This window comes from Halichoeres trimaculatus, unplaced genomic scaffold, assembly GCF_033239565.1.
Source record: "Halichoeres trimaculatus isolate MK-OKI-2021-1 unplaced genomic scaffold, fHalTri1.1 fHalTri1_scaffold_4, whole genome shotgun sequence".
Classification (NCBI taxonomy): domain Eukaryota; kingdom Metazoa; phylum Chordata; class Actinopteri; order Labriformes; family Labridae; genus Halichoeres; species Halichoeres trimaculatus.
The window spans coordinates 17,003,060-17,015,830 of NW_027437182.1; the positions used below are offsets into that span (position 1 = coordinate 17,003,060).

The window sequence follows — 12,771 nt, forward strand, 5'->3', positions numbered from 1 at the left end:
CAGAAATCAGGGCCGCTCCTCGAGGTGCTGCACAAGTGAGGTCAAAACTCTGAGCTGCATAGTCGCCCATGGCTACATAAATATTAACCGAGTCTCTGCTGTGTGGAGAGGCCTTCTTTGATTATGAGTCTACTCAGAGAGGTTTGATATCCAAGGAGACCACCAAAGCCAGCTTGACAAAATTGATGAGAGAACATGGAGGGTAGGTGCAGTCGCGTTGTGGAGGAGTTTCACTTGGTTTGGGAAGAGATCAAGCTGCTGGATTTCATGCAAACCGAGAGGGGACAGAAATGTACACAGTTTGCAGTTCACACATTTAAAGCTACACTTTGAACTCTTGCCTGGTGAGATATAAGAGGGAAAAAAATACAAATGTACCACTTTATCTGCATTTAGCATAGTGTAGTTTCATAAAAAAGTAAAGAAACACTTTTAGGATATTTCGCTTCTTTAAAGTTGCATGAATAACACAAGTGACTAACACTCGTAAAATCTGTTGATGGATGCCTGTGTCAAGTGTCTTCTCAAATAAAAGGAGAAAACAAAGAGAGTTAATAACACTTAATGGACAAATGATTGAGTGATCGAGTTTGAACGTGGCTTTGCTAATTGTGCTCTGAAGCATGTAACCTGGCCAAATCTTTGTTCATCAGCAGCAAAAAGGAGCCTGATTTGTTGGGGTCGGCAGCAGTGGTCCTGTGACTGGTCATGTGTGCCTGAAATGTCAATCATGTGCAAATATTTTGGGAAGGAACCAATAAGCATTGTTGGGCTAACAATTGAAGGTTAAGAGGCAGGCTCGGAGCCACATGGGAAATAGGGGAGGACATGTTTGCTCTCACCATGGATGACTGAGGTCTGTCCAAAGCATCTGCCGTTTTTTTCAACTGAAATGAAAACAGGAAAACTGTGCAGTTACATCTTAACTACTCTGCAAAAACACTCTTGGATTCTCAGTTTTTCTACATGTGTATGTATCGCTATTAAGTATTTTCTTAAGGAATGTTTGTTTTTGAAAAGAGCGAGTTTTTATATTAAACCCTTCAATGACAGAAGCTGTGCATTTCAGATTTGTGATTTTATTTCTGTTTGTAATGAGCACTTGCACGTAAATAGTTTAGCAACTGCTGCTAAGCGTCGGACACACACACACACACACACACACACACACACACACACACACACACACACACACACACACACACACACACACACACACACAGTCGATGATAAGCTAAATAAAATTAATTACTGAGTGATGCATCCTAAAATCTCTGCCTTCATATTTTAACAGTGTATTCAATTGTGGATACAGTTCAATAAATCATATTCATTCACAACCATCGCTATATAAGTCTAATGCCCTCTGTTGACAATCTGAAGAAGCAGATTCAAATAAATTCCTTCAAAATGGCAGTTTGGGCTGTTCAACACTGCAGCCATAGAGACACCACACGTGTTTTTAGTCTGGTCTTATAAATAAACATTTTTCTAGATATGGACGCCTGCCACTGGGTGACCTTTTATTACATCTGTTTTCTCTTCTTTGTCCCTCACAAAAAAAGGAAAGGAAAAAAAAGAAAAAGAGGGCTGTATTATTATGTAAAATTATGCTTATGAAAACACAAGTCTGCCCCTCTGCTGCGTTCACCTTCACCTGGCAAGCATGACTCAACTTCACATTTACCCTCGGTAGGTGAAAGACAGTTTTTATTGAAGCCAGGTGTGTACCTACGTCTTGCCTGATAATGTTTCTGGACGGAATACCTCGAGCAGATCATAACATGCTCCAAGTCTCCACCAAATGCAAGAATAAACATGAAAAAGTTGTGACCAGCATGTTTTATTTATGATCAGATGTTCTGATTTTAAAGATAGGCAAAGTAATGGGAATATGAGAAACAGCAGCCGCACTGACAATTATCAATCCTGAATTCAACAACAAGAACAATATTTCATATAAGAACCTAGAGATATGAGCTGAAACACATCTTAAAATTCAGCTTTATCTCAAAAGGAACATGTTGCTCAGAATTAATGTTAACCACCTGCATTATACAGTGAATACAAACGGTGGAACACCAACATCGCATGCAGCCCACATTAGGAGCGCAGAGGTCAAAGCTACTCTAACCTAAGAAAATTCCCTGGACTGCCAAATGGTGTCATGAATCATGGAGAAGAAAATTGCAAGAGGGAAAAAGAAAAAAAAAAAAGGCACAATCGAGGAAATATTCTCCTTCTTTTGGCTCCACACACGCACACACACAGACACACTTGGCTCAGCTGCAGCAGCTTGACCACTGCTGCCTGGGCCACACTGTGCTATCCTGTGAGGCCAGTTGGATTGAAAGAGGAATAGAAAAAGTGCCTGTGCTTCTGTGTTCCTTTTGATGCGTGCTAGTATTACAGTAGAATAAGTCCTCTTTCATTGGTTGAATAGGCTGGACTGCCTACTGTTTCAGAGCATGGGCCTCTCATGCCCAAAAAGGAAGACAGCGTGAACTAGAAAAAAATGTGTGTGGGGGAGAATTAGGGAGTAATATCAATAACCTCCTTTCTCTGTGTGACGTAGTTAAAAAAATTCTAAGAAGTGAAAATAGGGAGCTGCTACTTCCGGGAATGATGATAAGTTTGATTTGTGTACAGACTCCGAGTCAGCGAGGATGAGGAATCCATGCCGGGTTTTACTGGAGCCCACCCCTCTCTCAATTCAGACAGCTCGTGCAGACGGCAGCCTGCTCTGCTCTCCTCTGCACTGGCGCTGTTTACTGGAAGCCCCGCTCGCGCCGCTTCCTCCAACTGTCTCAACAACACTGTGAGCGGGATCTTCACCACGCGCGAGCCGCTGAAACTTACCCCCACTAAAGTCTTTACAGACTTATCCACAGGGGCCAGGAGAGAATTCGTCCGCAGAGAACGCACTGAATTCTCCCTCACTTTTTAGAAGACATTGAAAGCCCCACACTCAGTGTTTCTCTGTCTGTCCCTCTGTGTGTGTGTGTCACTCAGCGGTTTCTGGGTCCCCGAGCTCCGCTTCTCTCCTCTTCTTCATCGTTTGTTGTTGCCGCCGCTTCTTGTGCTGCTGCTCCGGGAGTGAGAACAAATGAGTCAGGGCTGAGCAGAGCAACACCTTGCCGGCCATGGAAGTGTGTGGTGTCCGATGCAGGAGCGGGATGTACCGGCTGAGAGGGGAACCTGCCGCCTGGTAGCCAGCCTCAGTGTGTCTGTCCCAGAGAAGGGGAGCATGCCTCAGACCTGCAGACTATTCGCTGCAGAGGACAGTCTTCCCACAATCTGACATTTTTAAATTTATTTATATATATAATTATTTTTTTTTGCATTTCACATCCCTTTTGACTTCGCTTGAGCCTGTTTGGCGTCACTGCTTTAAGAAAGGTAAGAACTGTTTTTACATCCTGGTCTCAATAAATCAGAGGCTAAGCAGTATTTTGACAAGTTGATGGAGAGTGGGGTAACTTTTACAAATAACGACGTTTAGTTACGACGCTCATTTTAAAAACACAGAAACACAACCAATCTTCCATGTTATCACATTACTTTAAAAAGTAAGTCAACTTTGTAGCACGAAGCAACCACAATGCGTGTTTAACGTTGTTGAAGTCGTACTCGTGGGTGCTAAATTGTCCGAGCGTGCACTGTTGCTAATTTATAAAAAATGGTCAATCAAAACATAACCAGGTGTGATTTTTCCGGCTGCAGTTTGCCTGAATGGAAACTATTAAAAAGTGGAGGGGGAGGGAGTATATTTACGTGAACCAGAACATGTAAAGCACCATGTAAAGCACCATTTAATTGGAGTGTATTCCCTCAGAGATGAAGTTTGGTTGGTGGTGCTGGTCACCAGGGTTTTTTTCTTCTTCTTTAAATCCACTGACGGTCTTGTTGAATAGGGATTTATGGGAGCTGTGACCTGAGAAGCGATGTCGGTGTGATTCTTGAGCGCATTCACAGGCTAATCCAGTATAATTGGGGACTAGACTAAAATGAAAGAGAGAAAAAACAGTCTAGTCTTGCCTTCCCATGTAATAATTACTTTTGGCCGAAGAGCGACACAGTTTGTGATGATGCAATGGGCTACAAACGCAGGGAAAGTCGTGGAAATCAATCAAAGCGAGGGATAAATATAAAAACACGCATAAAAGAGGACGGATTTGGCTGCTTGGACTTAACTCAAAGCCAGTCGGCGCAGAGTGGCAGTAAAATTAGATCCTCTTACTGCACATTTATTATTTAGGCCTACCGATTCAAAAAGCATCTTGTCAACCATGTGTTAAAGTAGGCAGCGGAGGCACACACGCGGTGCAGTGTGTGCTTATCTCCCGGCCCGAGACACACACACAGCGGCTAGCCAGCCAGCCGGTGATGCACGGAAGCCTGGAGCACAGCAGTTATCTCTAGTGATCGATCAGTGGATTGGGATAAATTTAGCTCCAGCCTCCACATGCCCTCAGCTTTTTGCGTTTTTTTAGCTTGTGCGTCTGATTTTTAAAGAGAGGGAGCTACAAATTCCTGCCTGGATTACAGAGAACATGAATGAGTCTCATTTGTGTGTTTCGTCTGGAACACATTAATCTCAACTGTGTGTGAGAAATATAGACTCCCTGTGTCACAAGTGTTGAGATTTTTTTTTCTAATCCAATATACACTCATATGGTCTAATATAACAAACTTCATTGAAAGGGCACCGTCTTCTTCTTCCAAGGCTATATGTATGTGAGTTGATAGAGAACAAAAGAATAAACCAAGTGTTTGCAGGATGAAGTGGATTTATCTCCCTAGCCTAGCATAACAAAGTGTCATTCAGCTGAATTCAAAGGCGTTGTATTTGTGATCAAGTGTGGAGTTTTCAGGAATGTGTAAGAAATAAGCTGGCTCCATGCTTTATCTCGCTCTAGGAGCTACATGTCTCAATCCTACCTCCTTTATTGGAGGTCTCCATTTTTTTCCCACATGTTTTTGCATAAAAAACATGTTTGAATTAATGCATCTGCAAATTCCAGCTGTTTGGGTGGAACATATTAGCATATCAAAGTGTCCAGAGCCCTTCCACAATGGAAAGAGTGGTATTTTCTGCCACTGGCTTTGGCTGAGCCTTGGAAGTGAGTGTGAGTGTGTGAGCTGGTAAAACAGAGCGACTTGTGTATCTTCTCTCTTTCTTTGAAGTAGTTCCCTAAAACATGTTGTGTAAAACATAATCTCACTTGTATTTGTTTGTGCGCTTGGGCCGGAGATTATGTCAAAGCTTTCACACACAAGTTAATTACACAATGACTCTTAAAGGAGCGTAGTGTTGAAAATAAAACAGATTTAAATGGAAAATAACATCAAACTAAAAACTCTGGAACACGCTTCGCAAAGCGCCACCTTTTGAAAATTTTATTCAACAAAGTGTATATTTTTTAAATATTCAACTAACCAGACAGCACCTGGTGTATCTTTCCTTCATAAAACTACTTGTTTATGCTGGTCAGAGTATAAAACTCTGGTATCTTCACCTCAGGCATGCCTTTATGAGCATTCAACTCCAGAATCTAGTTTGTTTCAGATGAAGTGCGTCCTGTTTCAAATAACTGCAGCTGCTCTTGATCTACCAGAGCCCCAGATTGCCCCTCTTTTGCTCGTTGCGTTCGGATCGATACAGCCCCAGCACACTTCTGTATGGGTTTGGGGGGAGACAGCATGCTACATATCACTCTATTCTCAACTCTTTTATATCACACTCCCTGAGCACACGATACTCTTACGTCTGAGTGAGTGTGATCACTGAGAGTGGGTGTGAACGCATCCAAATTTTTTGACATTACGGACTGTTGCTTCATTTCTTTTTTTTTTTTTTCGCTGCCGTGTTTCCCCCCCACCCCTCCTCTCTTGAAACAGCAGCTGAGGTTTTGTCTGACTGGTGCATTAAACAGATCATAACGCAGCTTTCATAGCCTCTCCACATTTTAAAATTCTCACAACAGGCCAGGCACTTCCACTCCAGCTTTATTAAGGTAATTTGTCATTGATTTGATTCGATGTGAGTGCTGACCAGTGGCAACATTTCCTCACTTTGTTTTTGTGTCGCACTCTCTCCCTCTTAAACGTGGAGATGAGCTTGTTGTCTTTGTCTGAGCAGCGATTGGTGGGTCCATATGATTGATTTAAAGGTTGCGTTGTGGATGAATGGATTGTGAGTGCTAATGTTACGTTATGAGGACTTAGTTCTTTTATTCTCTGTGAACATTCAAGCTCATCTCAATTTTTTTTTTTACTTCTGAGCATCACTGTCTTTGTTTCCAAAACAGTCTGAGGAGCAATCTCCCAATTTAAGTTGCATTTCATACAAAGGCTGTGTTGGCTGTGCCATAGCAAAATGGAGTGAATTATGGCAGTTGTGAATGCGTCAGAAGAGAATTAACGCATTTAGATCTACATGCCCATAGTTATTTGGCGTGTAAATTGTGGGTTTGTGTTTGCAGATGCAATCTTTTCTGTTGCTAAACCACCTACGAGGAGCCATACTGTGCGGATAAGTGCCGCCCATTAAAGGGAAGGAACAAGGCTGTAAAAGAAAGCCAGGGCAAATTTGATGTAACGTGCAGGCCTTTGGAGGGCCAAAAACCTCCCCTTTCATGACTTATTTTATTTTACGATTGGTAATCAGTAAAATGCTGTGCGCCAGCGTGCTCCCCACCCTGCCATTTTGTGAAACATTTGTTTCCACTTGCCAAAGGCCTCTGGTGCAGCAGGGGATTCAGTGCCCCTGAAATGGCAGGTGAAACTTTCTGCTTGCCTAAATAATTTCCTAGCAGAGCATTACACAGCAAGGACAGAGGCGCTGGAAAGTGAGGGTCAATTCAGACTCTTGTGACGGGAAACAACACGGATGTTAGCCGATGGCTTCTCCTATGTAGCTCCCCGGTTAAATGGCAGCCTCCTTGAGCTTATCTGGCATCTCTTTGTCATTCTGTGCTTCTTTGGAAGGTGTTTGAAGGAAAAAGGAAGAGCAAAGTGCAAAACTGGGTCATATAAACTGTCCCCTGGTCACGAAACGATCTGTTGTAACACATTGGCCTTGTTTCTGATTGTAGCTTTTACATGATGTTGCAAACACAGGGTGTGTTTCAGATAAGATGTGCTGTGTGCCATTAGCAGTGTGTGTTTAGGGCACTCCCAAAGCAAATACAAAGATCATTCCCCAAAACTTGTGGACAAAAAGTACAACTTTTTCAATTTAAACTAAAGCCACCATGTTGGATATTATTCTCTTTTAACAGGGAATACAATATAAGAAGAACAGGCTCGTTTAATTTAATTCTGTTGATATATCACATACAACTGTTTTCACGTCGCCATTTTAAACAAAATGTTCATTAACTTTTTTTATATTTTACTTTTTTATAATTTAAAGAAGATTAACCATTTAGACCACTCACACACTCGCTTTCTCTTTCTCTATCTCTGTTACACACACGCACACACACTTTTTTCACACACACATTCGCTGACCCTGTCCCATTCTCTGTGCTCTGTGAACAGTTCTCGTCCTTATCGGTGCACAGCTGCAACACTATTTGGGAAAATATTCAATTTGTGTGTGTGTGTGTGTGTGTGTGTGTGTGTGTGTGTGTGTGTGTGTGTGTGTGTGTGTGTGTGTGTGTATGTGTGTGTGTAAGAGAGAGAGAGACTGAAGAGAACCTGGGAGGCGAGGCTCTGAGTAAACAGCAGTTATTGCGCTCTGCCATAGCAGCCGAGAGCAGGGCCTGGCTGGGAGAAAGGGGGGATCTGCGGACGTCTGCCAGGGGAAGGAGTAATGTCTCGGCTGGATTATAGGAGAGCGGAGCACATCCACGCTTAAAAGCCCCTTTTCCAACAAGACAGGGCTGTTATTTAGGGATGGTGAGGGCAAACACAGCAGAGCAATATATTTCCTCCGTATAGGCTGATGCTGTCCTTGACTGTTCTAACTTACTGCAAGTGTAAGTTAAACCCCACGTGAATACATTGCTTGGGCTGTGGGTGTTAAAATTAAAGACTAAAGATAGACCTGAAAAGTGCAAATCTGTTCACAGGTGTTTTATATTAGGGTATCATTAGGTTTTGTTTTTAAGGATGGGTCGTCTTTTAATGAGTTAGAGGCAGTGAAGCTGGTCTGTCAAATGATTTAATTTTTTTTTTTTTTTGTGTGTTGAATTCCAAACTAGCGAACATTTTAGGCGAAAATTCCGCCAGGTTCCTGGCTGAAAAATGTAAAGCTACACAGCATATCACCAGTAGGACGTTGCAACGTCTCACTAAAGCTATTAAAGAACACTATAGCAAAACAATAGCATAGCTTCCAATGGGAGAAAATAGAACTAAAAGTGTGTCCTGATTCAGAAAAAAATGAGATACCCTTTTTTATCTGTGTGCACATGATTTTCTCAGAGCGCTTTAATTTAACAGTGGCAGCCCACCTAAATTGAAGTCAACATGTTTGAGTTGAGTCTTCAAAGAAACGTTGATTTTTGTGGATGATCAAATACACCAAACAGAAAAGTCAGACTTGGAAAAAAAGAGCTGTGCAAGTAAATCCACTCCAAAACACAGGGTGCTGACTAATTTTCAGTTGAAATCCTGCCAGAAACATTTTCCATCGAATGTTTTTGCCCTCTTTTTTTTTTTTTCCAAGTTAATGCATCGCCTGCATATTTCCGACTTTATCTGGTTGGTTTGGAGAGTCTGAGGCTCTGATAAAAGACATTTTATTTTACAGTATTTAGTTGGGAAGTGTGAAAGCTTTGTTCTTGTAATGTAGTTGCCAAGTCAGATGGAGTTGAGCGTCTGGTCTGGGAGTTTCAGAGGAATATCACAGGCATGGGAAGTTGCTAAAAACTAAGCTAATCAACAAAATAATTGTCTGCTCAATTGCTACCATGCCAGAGACATCAAACACAGGCGAGGTTGAAAAAACAATCAAATTATCTCTTAATGATTGCTCACGCTGACAGATGAGCGCCTGTGACTTGCTTTTGTTTGGTGGAGATGTATGTGTGAGGAAGAATGGAGTTTGTGGTTGCGCGCTCATAATAAATTTTGTACATTTTCATAATCTGCATAGATATCCATCATCACCTGTAATGAAAACAATTTTATCTTATTGTGTGGTTTTTGGCGACGAAACAGAGAGAGCCATATTAGTCTATTAATTTCCTGCAGTGAATCATGAATCCTGCTGCTTTTATCCTCACACTACCCTCCATGTGTGGTCCAAAAAAAAACTGTTTCTGTTTCCTCTACAGACTAAAAGTTTGGCCCCTGTATCTGCTCTCCTCCCTTCATCCATCCCTCCTTCCCTCCCCCTCCTCCCTCTCTCTTTCTCTGTCTTTCTCTCTCTGCGTAGATAATGTCTCTGCAAATGATTTAACCGCCCTCGTTGAGGCTCCTTCCAGTAATTGAACAAGCAGAGACTGGGTGCTTTACAGGAAAACAATAGTCATATTATCTCAGATCTCCACTACTCTGAGATTCAACAAAACACTACCTGGGATTGGACTTTGTCGGCTACTTCGAGGGTCTGAATTGAAGAAAGGAATCAGGTTTGCTTTCTTGTCCAAAGGAAAAAAAATAAAAAAGGAAGGCAAAATGGATGCTATTAATTTACTGCAGGCGCAGTTTAGTGAGAGCGTTGCATGATTGTAATGCATGTCTCACAAGATGCACCTGGGGGTAAAGTGCAGCCTTGGGTGGTACTTGAGAAGCATGCGCACGGCAGATGCTTGGTAATAATTAATCAGAACTGTGTTTTGACAAACGGGGACGATACTTGGCAAAAGTTTGTGTGATTCAACGTTCAAATTGAAAAACATCTACATTTATGCAAAGGTGACATTTTTTTATGTTGCTTTCGATGGACAAACCACTTGACATGAAAATGTGACTAAAACTACCAGATCTCAGCGTGATTGCTTCAGGTTGGGATGTGTTTTGTTTTTGGCAGAGCACGGGGAGCTTTGATTGTGTTGCTGTGGAGCAGAGTTGACCTTGTGTGTCAGAGTGAGGTTTTTCTCCGCCTTGTTTCGCACAGAGCACTCTTAGACTGAAATGGCCTTAGGAGGAGTTGTTCTTGACAGAGATGCATTGTTTCAGGCAGCCAATAAACCAGCGCACTGAGTGGCTACATCTGTGAACCTCATCTCGGCTACAGTGCAGGGCTAGCAACAACACGGCAACTGTCACAGCTGCACCTGCTGCTGTCTCAGTACAGAGCCTCCCTCTCTGCTGCCCACAGAACCGCATCACTCTTCTCTCCATGACAAGCCAGAGGCGACGGGCTCGGCTTGGGTCAACCGGAGAGATGCTTCTCGGGAAAACATTTGAAAACAGAGGACAAAATGTCAGTCTCAAAAAGAGATGTTAAAATAAAAATTCTGCCCTGAGGGCCAGGATTTGTTTGCTTAGGAGCTTGGGTATAAAACTCCTGCCTGTAAAACATAGTGGGGATTTAAGAAAACCTGACCGGGGTGCATTTGACCGGCTACAGTAACAGTGTGGGGTTTGCCACGACAGCATGTAGTCTCTCTTATACAGTAAATGATGAATAGTGATGAATGAAGCTGACTCCTGTGTACACACATGGCCCTGCTTGTGTATTGAGGCCATTTAGAAGATGATCTGATCAGCTAAGAAGAGATTCAGTAGCATTAAAGGCTTTCAAATCTCATATGTACTCATATTTGCTACACTGCTGCTGGAAGTGACACAGCTTAGATTTAGCATTTAATTCCAAACCTTCTTTTTTTTTGCATACATCTCTCTTGGTTTAGTGCACACCTGAATGAGAAAACAAGAAATATTGTGCTGAAAATGACTGGGATTGGATCATCACGCCGCCTCAGAAAAAGATTATTCGATGAGGGAACAATGCCGAGGGGATTTTTTTCAGCCAGGAGAAGTGATGCAACATGTCCACTTTCCTGCCAAATTGAACTTAGGAGTGTGAAAGCAATCGACGGACATGAGGATCGGGCCTGACGTGAATGCAGATAGTGTGGGATTAACACAGGGGAAGATTGAGCGACAGAGGCCGGTGACGTCTCTTTACAGCTTTGCTTGTACAGCTGTGCCAGGCCTGGCAACCACTGCTGCCTGCTCCGTCCAGCTTCTCCTCCTCCACTACTGCCGGGGGGTTAGGTAATGAACATCTTAAATACTGCTCGTAACTTCAGCCCCACTGTGTTAGTGTGTGAACACAAACGTGATTATTAATGCATTTCTGATGCAAATTGGAATTCTTAACACTGACATCCCTGATTTGATCTTTTTGGCATTAGCACAGGAAAAACACATATACAAGCTGCCCTAATAATTAATCATGCCTGCTTTTAAATGAGGTGTGAGGCAGCTCTGCTGGTGTGAATCCTGCTATAAATCACACATACCCTGACTGCTTTATCCATTAGACCGCCCTGTTTGTCTAATTCAGCTATCCAGGCCCTCACAAACTGGTTTTAGTAATTAAGACGAGTGTGAGAACTGCACCCTCCACTTCACACCTGGTATGTTATCGATCAAAGTGAAATACACAGGTGTGGGGAAGCAAGAAATATAGAAGTATAAGACACAGACTTTCCAGTTGAAAGGATTCAGTACGAAGGGCTTCAAATCCGAACATAGACATACTTCAGTTAGTTTTTGTTAGTCGTAAATTAGGTGAACTTTATTTCATTTACATTTTTTTAAAGATATTGTTATTGGGAAACTTTCTCGTAAGAACATATTTCTGAGAATTAAATACCTATTTTATACAGCCTCATTTGTAACTTTTTACAGCGTGTTCATCAGCTACACTGTTTTACAAATGATAAATATTTATAGAGACATTAATAGACTTAAAAAAAACATAATGTGATAGATGCGTGGTTTTCTTTTAAGAAAATATTTTGCAGTACATCTCTTCTATTCTAATTCTCTATTCTCTCCCAATCTGCACTCTCTTAAAATATCTCTAGTCATGAATGTGATTACACCCTCTGTGTCTTACCTAGAAAACAAAGTTTTCGCTTGGACAGTGAAAGTGTAATTTCTCTAATAAAAAAGCCTCAGGTTTTAAGTTTAACAGACTGTTTTACGCAGCTGACTGCAACTTCATAAAAGCAGTCGATAAAACCTGGTATTACCCAGGGAGGAACCTGCTGTAAGTTGTTTTAAAGTAAGCAGAAAAACTAAGCACGTATACGTCTTCGTCTTATCCCACAAAAAACTTTTGTTTTATCTTAAAAAAAGAGAGACATAACAAGCAGGAGTCAAACTTATGTTTGTTTTTCTCCTTATGAGTCATCCAGTGATAAAAATCAAAGTGAGTTAAAACGATGACCAGACAAAATGCTCTGAGCTGCACAAATTCTCAAGCACTGCATCTGTACCCCGGCAACACATGCTTCATTTTTAGCCTCAGCATCAGCAGCTGAACCAGTGTGATGAGTGCCATTCTTTAGTAGTTGATGGAAAAGAGGGGGGGTGAAAGGAAGCGTAAAGAGGACAGTGAAATAGGGGGGCAGAAACGGGTGCATTTTTGTCATTGCAGTGCAGCCAGTGGCACTTCCGTCATTCATCAACTCGAGCTGATTACTAGTGAGTGTGGAGTGAGCTGACAGGATGTGGCTCCTACAGCCATTACCATCAGAAATAGGTCCAGCAGGCTCGCGGGTAGGCAAGGGGCTGAAGTCAAGAGGCCGAGCTCCGCCTAAAGGATGCAGCAGTTGTCATGTTTTGCACGATAGCATC

At 42.2% G+C, this 12,771-nt stretch overlaps 1 protein-coding gene across 27 annotated transcripts in view; it reads left to right on the forward strand.

Moving 5' to 3' along the window:
* The first annotated feature begins 2,713 nt into the window (after positions 1-2,713).
* adgrl2a (adhesion G protein-coupled receptor L2a) overlaps positions 2,714-12,771 on the forward strand; it is a 94,509-nt gene continuing 84,451 nt past the window's right edge. For 10 of the 27 annotated variants that reach the window (XM_074667376.1, XM_074667367.1, XM_074667388.1 and 7 more), the window contains exon 1: positions 2,716-3,399. The gene's annotated coding sequence lies outside the window, so the exon portion shown is untranslated. Of the gene's footprint in view, positions 3,400-5,996; positions 6,018-12,771 lie in introns of those variants that run through there. The other 17 variants (XM_074667391.1, XM_074667375.1, XM_074667378.1 and 14 more) reach the window with 4 other exon arrangements.